This window comes from Cervus canadensis, chromosome 18, assembly GCF_019320065.1.
Source record: "Cervus canadensis isolate Bull #8, Minnesota chromosome 18, ASM1932006v1, whole genome shotgun sequence".
In the NCBI taxonomy this organism is placed as follows: domain Eukaryota; kingdom Metazoa; phylum Chordata; class Mammalia; order Artiodactyla; family Cervidae; genus Cervus; species Cervus canadensis.
Window position 1 is genome coordinate 40,323,889 of NC_057403.1, and position 15,556 is coordinate 40,339,444.

Sequence of the window (15,556 nt, forward strand, 5' to 3'; positions counted from 1 at the left end):
TGCAGTGGGTCACCATTTCCTTCTCCAAGATGTACAGAAGACAGTAGGAAATGTTCCCTTTTCTGCTCGTCCCAGAGGCTGTGTGTCTTTGGGCAATCTGCTTTCCCTCTCTGGGCACAGCCTCTTTGTCTAGGAAATGTGAAGCTGTCTAAGCTTGCACTTGAATATCCGCACCCAAGGGAATGGTAGGTCACATTAAGGACTCTGCGGTCGGCAGAGCTGGCCTGGTGTGATTTCTGTCTCCAGTGCTAACTAGCTTTGTAGCAGAGGGTAGTTCCTTGACCTCTCTAAACTCAGTTTCCTTGTGTGTCCAGTTTCTCCCTTCCTCTCAGTGTTGTTTTGAAACTTCAGCACGTGAAGACTGCTTGGCAGAGACCTGGAACATCAGAAGTGCTCAACTAATTAAAGATTATTTAAGAGCGAAAGGAGGAAGTGGTGGGGACTAGGGAAGGATGGTTGTAAATCGTGTGTTGTGGGAACCCAGAGAAGCAGCAACTAATTCCAGCTGGTGAGGCACAGAGAGGAGCCTGGAGGCCCAGAGAAGGAAGGTGACCTAGCCAATGACACACAGCTGTTGTGGCAGAGCTGGAAGGAGGCGCCACAGATTTGGCCCCGTTTTGGGCGGAGAGGCAGCTGTCTGTGATGGGGCAGGCACTGACTTTCAGATGACCCACAGGGAAGGCGAATGCTCTTTTCTAGTGTGTGCTTGAGAAGTTCTGATTTCCTTTCTTCTGAGAACCAAGGGTTCCTAACACAAACAAACAAACCTTGGTCTAAGCTCTGTTTCACTCAGTGAGTTTATTTAAAATAATATCTCTGAGCGGAGACAGCTTATCCCTGCCAATTTCACCCTTGAACTTGAGGAATGCACCCCAGACTGAGGCAAGATGGGGTTCCAGAGGTCTCTGAGCCTCAGTTTACGCTTCTATAAAATGACCAGATTCTTTTTTTTTTTTTAGAGGATAATTGATTTACAAGGTTGTATTTGTTTCTGCCATACAACAACGTGAATCCACTGTAAGTACACACATATCCCCTCCCTCTGGAACCTTCCACCCACCACCCCATCCCACCCCCTCAAGGTCACCACAGAGCACATGCTCCCTGGGTGATTCAGCAGCTTCCCACTAGCTAGCTATTTTACACATGGTCCTGTTGCAGGAAGGAGGACCTCTTCCAGGGCCAGAAAGCAGGCTCTTGTCTAACACTCAGAAATGAATTGTCCAAGGAGACACATGTGCTGACAAAGCAAGAGATTTTATTGGGAAGGGGTGCCCAGGCAGAGCAGGAGGGTAAGGGAACCCAGGAGAACATCTCTGTCACCTGCCTCACAGTCTCGGGTTTTATGGTGATGGGCTTAGTTTCCAGGTTGTCTCTGACCAATCATTCTGACTCCTGGTGGCACACACATTGCTCAGACAATATGGATGCCAGCGAGAAGGATTCTGGGAGGTGGTCGGACACCTAGCATCTCCTTTTGACCTTTCCCACACTCTTCCAGTTGGTTGTGGCTTATTAGTTCTGTGTTCCTTACCAGGACTTCCTGTCATAAAACAACTTATGCAAATGGTTACCAGGGTGCATGGCCAGGGTGGGAGGTTTCAGTCAGTGTGCTTCCCCAAACAACTCCCCATTGAGAGAATTCATATTCAACATACTTCTTGGGAATTGGGGCAGAGGTCTCTTCTGTAACTTCTTCCTACTGTGCATGGGCATAGTCCTACCTAACAGAGTAGAAGTCTTTCTCTCTCTCTACTTGATCTTAGTTGAGGTATTCTGTATCTGAAACAGGCTTCCATCCTTGTAGTAACAGCAATTTAGCCTGAAACTGTTGGACCCTGTCAAGAGATGAAACAGACAGGGGCCAAACAGGAGACCTAACAGGATGGTCACCTCTGGTCCTCAGAAAAGGAAGGTAAAATTTGGGGTGAGGGCTGCAATACATGTAACTTTCTTCTGATTGGTTTGGTAGTGAGGCAACAGGGAGGTGCTGCAGGAATTTTGTGCTCAGCCTAAAGTTACCATGCTCCACCTGGGTGGGGGCCCCAGTCCTGTAGAAGAACTCTAAGATATTGTTATGCATATTCCTTGAGTAGGAACCAGGATTTTTTCCCAAGGCTGTACCACCATTTCCTCCTCTGTTTCTGTATCCCCTCCCTTCTCTGATCAGCAACTGTTTGGATCTGCCCTTTGAAACTCAGGGAAGGTTAAGGAGGCTGAATGAAGTCTATATCCTACAAATAAGAAATGGGAAACACAGAAAGGATCTGTACTCCAGAGCCCCATGGAGTCCTGCTCAGTTTTAATTCAGGGAACTGGGCAACTATGACTCTGATATCCTCCTGTCAAAATGCGGTATAGAACTGCCTCAGTTTGGAGAATAGACACTGAATTGGAAGTATTTCTGAGTTCCAAGTTCTAGATCTGAGTCTTGTATGATTAAAATCTCAGTCCCTTGGTCTACCATTTATGTAGCAGACCCAATTAGAAGTAGTTGGAGGAGTGACACCTGGAATTTTAATAGACAAAATAAATCTCATTTCTTTTCAGAAGAATAGGCCTGAAATGCAGTCTAGATCTGACACTTTGGGGAGACTTGCAGCCAGTTGCCTAGTTTCATAAAAAGTAAGCTTGCAATTACTAGCTGCCAGCAGACATTGTTTTGAGTGGCATCCAAGCCTGACACGACTCAGAAAACTCAAGTTTTTTAGCAAAGCAAGGACTAGTCTGAAATAACATCCATAGTGTCACCGAGTTATTCCCTTGGATGTCTGAACCATAGCTACTCTATTTTGACTTTTAATTGTAATATTCTCCTTAGTAGCCAAAGTAGACATCACCATTAATGATGACAGTGTTTCTCTAGGTATGAGAAGATGCAAGAATTGGGACTCATAAAATCTTCTCCCGAAAAAATCTAACTATCTAAAGGCCTGTTCTGTCAGTTTTTCCCAGAGCACAGAGTGCCTCATTCCTGATTTCCACCCTGAACTCTTTTCAGCAGTGTTGAAGGTCAGCAGCAGCCATGACCATGATTTAATCTTTGTAGAGGTAGACGGCAAGGGTTTGTTTCCAGTTGGCAGGGCCCTTTCTTGGTCATAAAATTGAACATGATTTGGGGGGGCAGTATTTCATGACCATTTCATCCCATGGTGCTGAGAATGTTCATTCTCAGGTCTGGCAAAGATTTTGTTGACAGGCGACTCAATGGGCTATTTTCTCTGGACCACCTGTCTTACTAACCTCTTAAATCCATGAAAACATTCCCTCTTGTTGCTTCTTCCCAAATCTAGAGTTACACTGTTACCATCATTGGTCTCATATGGAACTATGTATTATTTTATCAGAGGCTCAGTCACACATTTGGCAGTGTAAGAAACAGCAATTTTGCAAAACAGGGGAAATACAAATAACATAGCCAGCAGTGTTAGTAAAGTCATAAGTAAGACTTAAGCTAAGAGCTTTCATTAAATGTAGCCCAGTATATTCCAGGTGGTCTGACTTAGTCTATTCTGTACAAATCCTTATCTTCCAGGGAATTTATATGTTGGCATTGTCTACAAGGCACATAGCCCAGTTTCCTAGTGTTATTAGACTGATTATCTTTAGTATGATTTAATTGTTTCCAACATAGAGGAGACTTTAAACCTAAATTACCATAGTCTGGTATTATCTATACAAATCCATCCCATAATTCTGGGAGATTTTTTCCTTTGCTGAAACTTTGCTTGTTGCTCTGATTGAGCCTGAGTAATGCAAGAAAACTCAAATTTATGGCCAGGGTCAGAGCAGGCATTATTAATTGGCCAGGTGAGGGAATCTCATCTAGTAATATCAATAGTGACCCGAATATGGCTATAATTTTTCTTTCAAAGTAAATTTTTTCAGGGCCAACCAATTAGAGCCTTGGGGTAGAGAAATTCACCAAGGTAACCCAGAACTAGACACAGGTAATTGGCCACAAACCCAACAATTGGATTGATTTCTAAAACTAGCATAGGATCATGCCTATAATAGAAAAACATTTGATTTATATGCAAAGGTCCAAGAAGTCAAGAAAACACTACAAATGATCATACAAATCAGGTCCAGCATCTTGGGCAAGTCGTCTACTTCTGACGTCGTCTTCTTCTCATCCTGCTGCTGCCGCTGCTAACTTGTGTCAGTCGTGTCCGACTCTGTGCGACCCCAGAGACGGCAGCCCACCAGGCTCCTGTCCCTGGGATTCTCCCGGCAAGAACACTGGAGTGGGTTGCCATCTCCTTCTCCAGTGTATGAAAGTGAAAAGTGAAAGTGAAGTCACTCAGTCGTGTCTGACTCTTCTCAACCCCATGGACTGCAGCCCACCAGGCTCCTCCGTCCATGGGATTTCCCAGGCAAGAGCACTGGAGTGGGGTGCCGTCGCCTTCTCTGCTTCTCATCCTAGTATAGTGCAGTTCCCTCTGTTTGAGCATTGTTTTAAGGTAAGTTCAGGTCAGCAGTCCTCTCTATAGAGGAGTCCCGTGTAGAGGTTTTTGGAAGTAGGAATTAATTTAAGAGTCAATTTCCCTTCAAGTTCACTGTGCATAAGCTAATTAAAAGTACCTGATAAAAATGTCCTTCCAACCAGGTTAGAGACAGTCCCGTAAATTATATCTTTTTCCAGTCCTGGTTGCAGGTTGTGAGGCATCTGATATTCATTCAAAGATAGATTACTGAGATAAGCTTCAGAAACAAACTTAGGATATTCTTTAATAGTTCAATTAAATTTTACATTAATAATGTATAATAGCAAAGAACTATCCAGGAAATGAGTCCTATTAGATACAAACCTCCATTAACAAACTGGGAGTTAACATTTATTGAAATATCTTAATCTCCCTAAAATTAACCTCATTTTACCAAATATAACCAAATTAAGGCTAGTGTGCTTGCAAAATAGGTCTGCTCTCAATAAATTTGGCCTGATGATTTATAGAACCATAATTGATCGTAGACTTTTTGCTTTCCTGAAACTTTTATAGAATCTCAGACTAAACTTTTAAACTAAAACCTTTCAGGGCCGGGAAAGTCATGCCAAAGGCTTAGCACGGATTTTGCCTAGCAAATCTATGTGAATTCTTCCCTTTCCAAGGTCTCAAAAATTCCTTGTGATTTCTGTACCGTTAGTGAGATAACCTTCCTCACTTATCTGATAAAGTTAATGGAAACCTAAGAGTTTCCAATGTCTGGAGGAGTCATATAGAGAGAAAATATAATTGTTTCAATTTGTTTATAACATATAGTTTTACCAAATTACTATCATAATTAGTTTGAGGGGAAGGTTTTCCCTACTCCTGGAAAACACAGAATAAAACCTGTAATTTTTTTAGATAGAAACCATAAAAGTTATAAGCATATACACTGGCTCATTCGGTTCTTTTGTTAACCTTTGTGAAGTCATCAGGTTTCCCATTAGAATACCAGGACATATCAGAATGTTAGGAACTCCATATAATTTCTAGGATATCTAAATTACTAATATTTACCATCAATATAACTGGAGAGGATTTATTATTCATTTGATAATATTTCCTATGTAACTTATCCAACCAAACAAACACAATTAGTTTAATATCTCTCTTTGGGGTGTTTTGGGGGCCCTCTGAAGCATCCCAAAGTTAGCTAGAGGTTCAAAGAACTTCAAGAGAATTTGATTTAGGAAGTTTTGTCAAAAATAATCAGTCAAAAATGTTTAGAACATTCAGATTTAGCCAATGATGGTGGGTGTAGCACTTAGCTTGCTCATATGTCAAAGTGCATATATACTGAGGTTCAAGGTCTAGTGAAAGTAAATTCCGCCATCTTGGGCCTAGTTAGCTCTAACCAGTTTTCCTTTGGCTGTGTCAGGTTCCTAACAAAATCCATTTATCCAAGTAATTGTAATTCAATTTTAGAAAATTCTGATTGTACATAACTTTTTTCAGTATTTTTTTTCATACCTTTTACTGAAAACACATCTTCAATTCAGTCCAGTTCAGTCGCTCAGTCACGTCTAACTCTTTGCGACCCCATGGACTACAGTAGGCCAGGCTTCCCTGTCCATCACCAACTCCCGGAGCTTACTCAAACTCATGTCCATTTTTTTCCCTAAAGTATTTTCCACAATGAGGTACATTTCTGGTTGACAAATTTGTAACAGAATACAGTCTTATTTGACCTCTAGTAAACCTAGTTACAATAGACGTATTATACTTGTTGATGGTTCTGTTAGGTAGTTGAAATAGGAAAGAGGAATCCAAAATGGTGGTGGCTAAAAGACAAAGGGGAAAAGCCTGGGAAAGGGGAACAAAGGAAAATCCATGGTCCAGAGTAACAACCTAAGGTGAAACAAACATGCCCGCTTCCTGGGTAGCCCTAATTTACATAGAGCAGACTCAGGGGGGAGGAAACAAAATGTATAAAAAAAAGGAGCCAAGATGGGGTTGGGGCCTCTCCTTTGGGGTTAGCCTGCCCTCATGCCTTGAGGGTGTACGATCCTTTGTTTACCGAATAAAACCCTGAGCTGTAACAGAGCTGTAACATTGGTCCACCATTTCAAATCTCTGTTGTGGTGAGACAGAACTGAGGAAATTACACATTCTCCAGACAGTTCTAAAGATGTGTCTATGTCACCAGGTATTAATTTCATACTGAATATGTCCCAGTTCACATGAACCTGAATTCATTTAGCTTCATTTAGAATTGTTTGATTTGAAAGTATTTTCTTTTCTTTAAACCAACTAAATAGAGCTCATTTACAAATTAATCTCAAAAATATTATCCAGAGACAAAGACATACTGAGACATACACATATTCAGACAGACACAGTGTGAGATCTAGCTTCATTTTCTAAACTTAGTCATGAATTTTACAATATATAAAATTTACTAGCTTATTGGCACAAAGACAGAAATATAGATCAATGGAACAGAATAGAAAGCCCAAAGATAAATCCATGAACCTATGGACACCTTATCTTTGACAAAGGAGGCAAGGATATACAATGGAAAAAAGACAACCTCTTTAACAAGTGGTGCTGGGAAAACTGGTCAACCACTTGTAAAAGAATGAAACTAGAACACTTTCTAACACCATACACAAAAATAAACTCAAAATGGATTAAAGATCTAAATGTAAGACCAGAAACTATAAAACTCCTAGAGGAGAACATAGGCAAAACACTCTCTGACATAAATCACAGCAAGATCCTCTATGACCCACCTCCAGAATATTGGAAATAAAAGCAAAACTAAACAAATGGGACCTAATGAAACTTAAAAGCTTTTGCACTACAAAGGAAACTATAAGTAAGGTGAAAAGACAGCCCTCAGATTGGGAGAAAATAATAGCAAATGAAGAAACAGAAAAGGATTAATCTCAAAAATATACAAGCAACTCCTGCAGCTCAATTCCAGAAAAATAAATGACCCAATCAAAAAATGGGCCAAAGAACTAAACAGACATTTCTCCAAAGAAGACATACAGATGGCTAACAAACACATGAAAAGATGCTCAACATCACTCATTATCAGAGAAATGCAAATCAAAACCACAATGAGGTACCATTACACGCCAGTCAGGATGGCTGCTATCCAAAAGTCTACAAGCAATAAATGCTGGAGAGGGTGTGGAGAAAAGGGAACCCTCTTACACTGTTGGTGGGAATGCAAACTAGTACAGCCGCTATGGAGAACAGTGTGGAGATTTCTTAAAAAACTGGAAATAGAATTGCCATATGACCCAGCAATCCCACTTCTGGGCATACACACTGAGGAAACCAGATCTGAAAGAGACACGTGCACCCCAATGTTCATCGCAGCACTGTTTATAATAGCCAGGACATGGAAGCAACCTAGATGCCCATCAGCAGATGATGGATAAGGAAGCTGTGGTACATATACACCATGGAATATTACTCAGCCGTTAAAAAGAATTCATTTGAACCAGTCCTAATGAGATGGATGAAACTGGAGCCCATTATACAGAGTGAAGGAAGCCAGAAAGATAAAGAACATTACAGCATACTAACACATATATATGGAATTTAGAAAGATGGTAATGACAACCCTATATGCAAAACAGAAAAAGAGACACAGAAGTACAGAACAGACTTTTGAACTCTGTGGGAGAAGGTGAGGGTGGAATGTTTCGAAAGAACAGCATGTATATTATCTATGGTGAAACAGATCACCAGCCCAGGTGGGATGCATGAGACAAGTGCTCGGGCCTGGTGCACTGGGAAGACCCAGAGGAATCGGGTGGAGAGGGAGATGGGAGGGGGGATTGGGATGGGGAATAGGTGTAAATCTATGGCTGATTCATATCAATGTATGACAAAACCCACTGAAATGTGAAGTAATTAGCCTCCAACTAATAAAGAAAATAAATAAATTAAAAAAAAATTTACTAGCTTATAAATAACAATTGGAATAAATAAAAATTTTAAGGGCTTCTTCCTGTTTTTCTTCAGTTTCAGGAATTAGAGATAGTCTAGATAAGTGTTCTTGAGAGCCCCGGTCTCAAGGCACAGGAAAAGAAAATCAAGTTCTAAGCAAATGGCAGCAGGTCTAAACTAAATGGTGGCCACACAGAGCAAAATGGCCATCACAAATCCCAACACAGAACACAGAGTGTAGAGCACACACATAGACCTGGCAGTCCTAATCAGACACTCCCTTAAATACAAGATTACAGGCTCTCAGAAAACATCCTCTAGAGACACAGAACTTCAGATCGAAATACTAACAGAGTAAATGAAAATATCTCAGGTCTTCAAAAATTTCAGAGAGGAAAGGAAGCCAGGTTGAAAGAAAAGAGGGTAGGAGGTGGGGGAGGCAGGCAAAAGGGGTGCCCTTACAGACGTCTCCTGCCACTTGCAGATAACTGGGCATTACTGGACTTTACCCTGGGCCTCCAGAGAAGGGAGGACTGGAACTCGGCCCTACCAGAAACCAGATCAGACCAGACTGGAACCAGAATTTAAACCAGAAACCAGACTAGAACCAGAATTCAAGTTCTCTGCCAAGAGGAGGTGATCAGCCTCCAATCCTAAGCTCAGGCTGAGGCCCTTCAGCCAGATTTCTGCATCCAGGACCAGAGGACTAGAAAAAAAGAGATAGGATAGGAGGCATTAAGAAGAGGAAAGAAAGAGGGAAGGGGAGAGAGGTCAATAAAGTCTCTTGCTCCTTACCCAGTGGGGGCACTCTAACCAGTTGTTTGCATCAGGGGGAGACCAGGGACAAAAGGGTCCCAGTTGCGGCCGATGGGTCTGGTCCATCAGTGGGCAAGCTGGTCCCTGAGTACCCAAGTGGTCAGGATGTCAGTCACACTGAAGAAGAGTCCCAGCAGAGTCACCATTTGTTGCAAGCAGGGAGACCTCCCCCTCTTCCTGCAACAGTACTGTATATATGAAAATGACCAGATTCTATATAGGCCAGCAGTCCCCAACGTTTTTGGCACGAGGAACCTGTTTTGTGGGATATACTTTTTCCATGGATGGGGGTAGGGGTGGGGGAGGAGGGGAAGAGATGGTTTAGGTGGTAATGCCAGTGATGGCAAGTGATGGGAAGCAGAAGATGAAGCTGTGTTTGTTCACCTGCCACTCACCTCCTGCTCTGCAGATTTGGGGAAGAACAGAGCAGAGTCTACAGGAAACTACAATATTAGGAGGAGAAGAAGGAGAAAGACTGCTAAGTATCTGCTTATACATGCAGAGATGCCCTGGAGGGCTGCATGAGGAATTAGTAACAGGGGTGGCCTCTAGGGCAGGAAACTGGGGTAAGGGAATGAAAGAAAAGTGTTTCACTGTGTATTCTTTTGCACCTTTTGAAAGTCAAATTATGTCAATGTTGTTGTTGTTCAGTTGCTAAGTCATGTCTGACTCCTTGCCAATGTAATGCCTGTTAAAAAAAAAATTTTTTTTAATATATAATGCAAAAAAGATTAAGTTTTGGAAGGCAGCATTTTAGTACTTTTTAAAATTATATAACAATGACTGCAATTTTTGTTTCTTTTTTCACACACTGAGGCTCAAATAAGAAAAGCCCCAATGGGCAGACTCTTTGGCCAGAGATTTCCTAATACCAGCGGGGGAGGAGGCTGGAGCACCAAGAGGAAGAAAGGATACAGTTCAAAAATTTAAACTTGATTTTGAAAGGTACAAAGGAAAAGTGAAATACTTCTCTTTCCTTCCCCAGAGATAACCTCTGATTTAAAATAGCTTTTTGAGATTCCTTGCCAGGCTGAGGGGAATCTAAAACAATGAAAAGAAAGGAAAGCAAAACAGGCTCTGTGAAAGGCAAGTTTCCATTTAATAACTTGACTTTCCATTGTGAAAGGCAAGTTGCTTAAGCTTGGGAACCCTTAAGTCTGTTTCTGCACATGATTTTTGTCCTGTTTCTCTGGGCACCAGCTGAGCCTGATTCTTCTTGGCCAAGAATGCAAGCCAGGAGGCTTCCTGGAAGCAGCATTCCTGTCTTCTCCAAATTAGGCAGTGACATCCCTAGCTGGTTCTTGGGGAGAAGGAGGCCACAGAGAGCTTGCCTAGCCTGAGCATGTGACCCTGGCAAAGAATCTCATACCTAGCCGTATCTACCATGGTCATCTGTAAGCGTTTCCCCAGCTGGACTGAGAAAGGTGGTAAAGGTTTCCTAACATCTCCACTACAAAAATTATACATGCTCATGGTAAGAAATTCCAAGAGCACAGAGAATAGGAACTCTTTTCTCATTTCCTCTCCCTAGAGGGAATCGAGCTACCAACAAGGTATTTTGGGCATCCTCCCAAAGTGGTCTATAGGTCAGCCCTGGGAGGCAGTGAGGGTAGCAATGCCCATTCTATAGATGAGGAAACTGAAGCTTGGAAAGAAGGAGAGATTAGTGAGACATACAGCTGAAATGTGGCAAAGCTGGGATTTGAACTTGACTCTCCTGTTCACAAGTCTACTATTGTGTAAGCTCTGAATGGCTCCATCCCAAGTTTATAGAACTTTGCCGCATCCCTTTTCCAAGGAATACACACAGAACACAGACACACACAACACAACACACACACATGACTAACTCAGTCACACAAAAATGTACCGATACACACACACATGGGCCCAGTGGGGAACCCTTACCCCCATAGACACATCCATCTCTAAACCAAGATACACACTCTCACACAATCACACATGTGCAGTGTGTATAAATACACTTCAGACATACACACGTTACCACTCCCAGAGACAAACACTTCTACACACGCTGGGACAGTGTTGGACAGTGTGGGACAGACATTGGGACATGCCCTGTCCCCACTCAACTCTCCCTCGTTCCTTCAGTCAGAGCCTACCCCTCAGAGGGGCCACATTCCCCCTCTTGGCCATGCTGTCCACAGAGACCCTGCCCTCTCTGCCCACTCCAGTTCCAGCTGCTGTCTTCTAGACCAGTGATCATGCCAACAGATGCCACCTGCCCCAGCCACAGCTGGGCCCCCTGTCTCCATGCCCTTCCCCTCCCAGCCAAGATTCTAAGGCAGCAGAAATCTAAGGCTCTTGTTCTACCCCTAGCAGCCCTGGTGTATGTATGCATGCTCAGTTGCTCAGGCACATTCAACACTTTGTGATCCCATGGACTGTAGCCTACCAGGCTCCTCTGTCCATGGGATTTCCCAGGCAAGAATACTAGAGAGGGTTGCCATTTCCTACTCAAAGGGATCTTCCCAACCCAGGGATTGAACTCACATCTCCTCCATTGGCAGGTGGATTCTTTACCATCTGAGCCATCTGGGAAGATCCATAGCCCTGGTACCTCATGGAATTTTGGTGAAGAATCTTGAGGTTCATCACTCCCACCTTCTAAGGTTTATATGAATAGGTATCTTGGAGAGGACCTCGGCTGGGAGATAAAAACCTGTTTTGCCAAAAGTTTTCACTTTCATCTCAGGTTCAAATGATTTGTTCACAAAATAAGCCACTCATTATATACAAATAAATGATACAGATATTTATTAGAGAATTATCTAGCTTACTTTCAATATACTAACATTAAAAGAAAAGAGAAATAGAAAGAGCAGAGAATATACCACCAAATTGGGTTTTGACCAACATCCAGATTTATACAGCACCGGGATCCCAATTGGGAAAAGGTCCCAGGCAGCATGGATGCTCTGTGGGTGAGACTTCAAAGATTGCATTTGGGGGTTCCTGCTTATATTCCCAGAGACGCAAACTGGTATCATCATCAGTCTGTGAGCAAATTGGAAGCCTGGTTCAAGTTAATGATGTTTGCTTTGTCTTGCAAAACTTGGGATGTTGTTAAGCCTGGGGCTTGGTTGGCCAGAGCCCCTCTAAGGGCTCAACAATCTCAAGATTCCTCCCCCATTTTATATACGGTGCTGCAAATCTTGCACTCACAGAAGGCAGTCACTCACAGTCAGGGCAGGTTAGAAGTGTCCAGGCAGGTTAGAAGCAAGGTCAAAGGTCTGCTCTGCTTTGTCTCTGAAGCCTAAACAAGACTATTTAATTTCCCCTAACAAAACCCCAACCCTAGGTGGAAGCCCATCCCTAACCCTCCCTCTAATCCCGTGACTTCATCTCCTCCAATTGCTCCTGTTTGTGAAATGTTTCTGAATCTCTTGCCTCAGTTTCCCCTAGTAGTCCTCATGTAATAGGGAAGAACCTCTGTATTCTAACTTAGTCACTAGGGACTTCCCCAGCAGTCCAGTGGTTAAAACTCTGTGCTTCTACTGCAGGGGGCGAGGTTTCGATCCATGGTCACAGACCTAGGATCCCACATGCTGCCCCTCAGCCAAAAAAAAAAAAAAAGTTAATCACTAAACGGATGTTGCTTATAAACTTCAGTTATACATAATGGCACATCTCTGGGAACCCTGCCTCCCAGGTAATAATTATGCGTTAAGCTAAAATACCTTTGTTTAGCTAGCAGGAAACATCCTGACCAGGCACACCTGTGAATGACTATAGGGAAGGAGAAATTAAGACAGTCCCTCTGGAGTCTGGCTGGAACCAGGACTTTACCCTCTCCCCTTTGAGTATAAAAGAATCCTGGATTCCATTAATAACTGAAAGAAGATGGTTCTTTGGGACGCTAGTCCACCATCTCAGACTGCTGGCTTTCTGAATAAAGTTGCTATTCCTTGCCCCAACGGCTCATCTCCCCATTTACTGGCCTGTTGTGTGGCAGGGGAATGATGATCTAAGACTCAGTAACAAATACATTTAGTCTGACTTGAGGCTCTCCTAAAAATGTGGCTCCTTGATGCCTGGAGACATAGCAGGAACCTCATGAAAACGCACTCCTGTCTCCACACCTACGTGGGGTTCCCAGGGTGGAGGCAGAGTGGGCACTCCACCAGGTGGTAAGTAGGTGGAGAGGAAGGTTTCTTTGTTCTGTAGCTGGATGCTAACTAGGAGAAACTAGTTTCCTCTGAAATGTAATCCTGAGGATGAGAGCATGAGAACTGAGGTCCTTAGTTGGGATGCTGTAAATATCTGGGGGGACAGACTCTGAATGTAGTATTTATTCATTTGCTCAGTTAATGACTATTCCTGAGTGCCTACCTACAAGATGCCAGGTGCTGGAGATCAGGGGTGAATGAAGGGTCCAGTCAGGCCCTGCTCACCTGAAGTGTGGGGTACATGTGGCCTGAGAATCTCTCTCTCTCTCTCTCTCTCTCTCTCACACACACACACACCCATGCTGGGGACTCTGGTTCAGACAGGGGAGCTGATTCAGGCTGGAGGCCAGCTGGGGTGTCCAGTGGACAGCTGAGGGATATAAAAGCACTGAGGCCCTTCAGCAGTGCTGAGACTTTTTGAGACTGCCTGACCTAGAAAAACATTGCATCAGACTGTCTCATTTTTGCAGGGTGCTTGATCAACCAAGACACATGCTCTATAGATCTGTGGAAACCTTTGGAGAACTAAGATGTCAGTAATGTTTTTTGTTTTTGTTTTTTTTTAGAATGAAAAGTAATTTTCGTGGCTTTTCTTCTTTTGTAGTGCAAAAGCAGTGAATTGTGGAGGATGGGGCTCCCCCAGAACATCTCTGGCTGGGGGGGTGCAAACACCCTAATTTTTCACTACTTGGTGATGCCTTACTGGGTCTCAGTGAGTCCACCTGTCCAGGCCCCTGCTGGCATGTCCTCTATTGTGGTACAAGGTCACAGGTACATTTTCTATGACATACCTAGCAGCATCAGAAAGGGACTGCGGGAAACAGGCCAAGAGAAAACACAAAGCATTAGGCATATCAAAAGATCAGAGGGAAACTGGGAGCTATTTGAGGATGAGAGAATTTCCAAAGGAAATGATAAAACTGAGTGGCTCTGAGCTAGTAGGAAAGTCCTGCAGATGCTGGCTCCCGTCCCTCCCCAGAATTAGGGCCTTTCTTTCCGTCCTTGGAAACCCCACTTTGATGGGCTCGGGCATGTAACATAGCCTGCTGGGTTCTGGCATCTTAGGGCAGGGGCCAGAGGCCGGGTGGGGGTGGTTGTGGAATCCGACTCTGGATACCTGGGGAAGTGGCAGCACCTGCCCTGGGCCTCATGACACACACAGAAAATGTGTTGGCTGAAGGGAACATGGAACGTTTGTCCTTTTGATCCGGACCCTCCCTAAGGTCCTCGGCTTCTGTGAAGAAATCCATGGCCCGTCTGAACCCTCCAGCTCCCCCATTTCACCCCCATTGCTCCTCAGACCCTGTCCTGCTAGTCCCAAGCTCAGGCCTTTGCTCTCGCTGCCTCCCCTATCCCTCCCCCGCCACCCCTACAAAGCCAACCTGTCCTTTTGTGCCCACCTTCTCCAGCAAGCCTTCTCCTCCTTGGCATCTTTGGAGTTCTTTTCCAGTGGGGCTGTATCATTATTTGAGTAGGCTCTGATTTCTGGCTTCCTGATATTTCACAGGTAAGTGATGAAGGCTGGCAACTGGCCAGTAGAAACATAACACAAGTCACACACAATGAAAATTTTCCGGTAGCAACTTTGAAAAAGTAAATAGAAATAGATGACATTCATTTTTAATAACCTGTTTAACATATTACAGCCAAAGAATTATCACTTTAACATATCAACAGTAAAAATTAATAATAAAATAGGGTTGACCCTTGAACGACATAGAGGTTAGGACTGCTGACCCTCTGCATGGTCAAAAATCTGTGTATAACTTACCGTCTTCCCTCTGGCACCTGAGGTTCCTATGCATCCACGGTTTCTCCCTATCTGTAGCTCTGCATTCATGAATAGATTCAGCCAACTGCAGACTGTGTAGTATTATAGTGTTTACTGTTGAAAAAACCCACAGAATTTAAAAAAGAGAAAACCCAAGGGTAAGTGGACCACACAGTTCGAACCCTTATTGTTTAAGGTCAATTGTCGCTTAGATGTTTATTTTCAAATTTTCTTTGAAATCTAGTTTGTATATTGCATGTATGGTCTGCTCAATTCAGTGCAGCCACATTTCAAATGCTCAATAGTCAGCTCGTGACTACCATGCTAGCCAGCACAGATCAAGGCCATATTAGTCTTTGCGTTACAGGTAACAGAAGTTCACA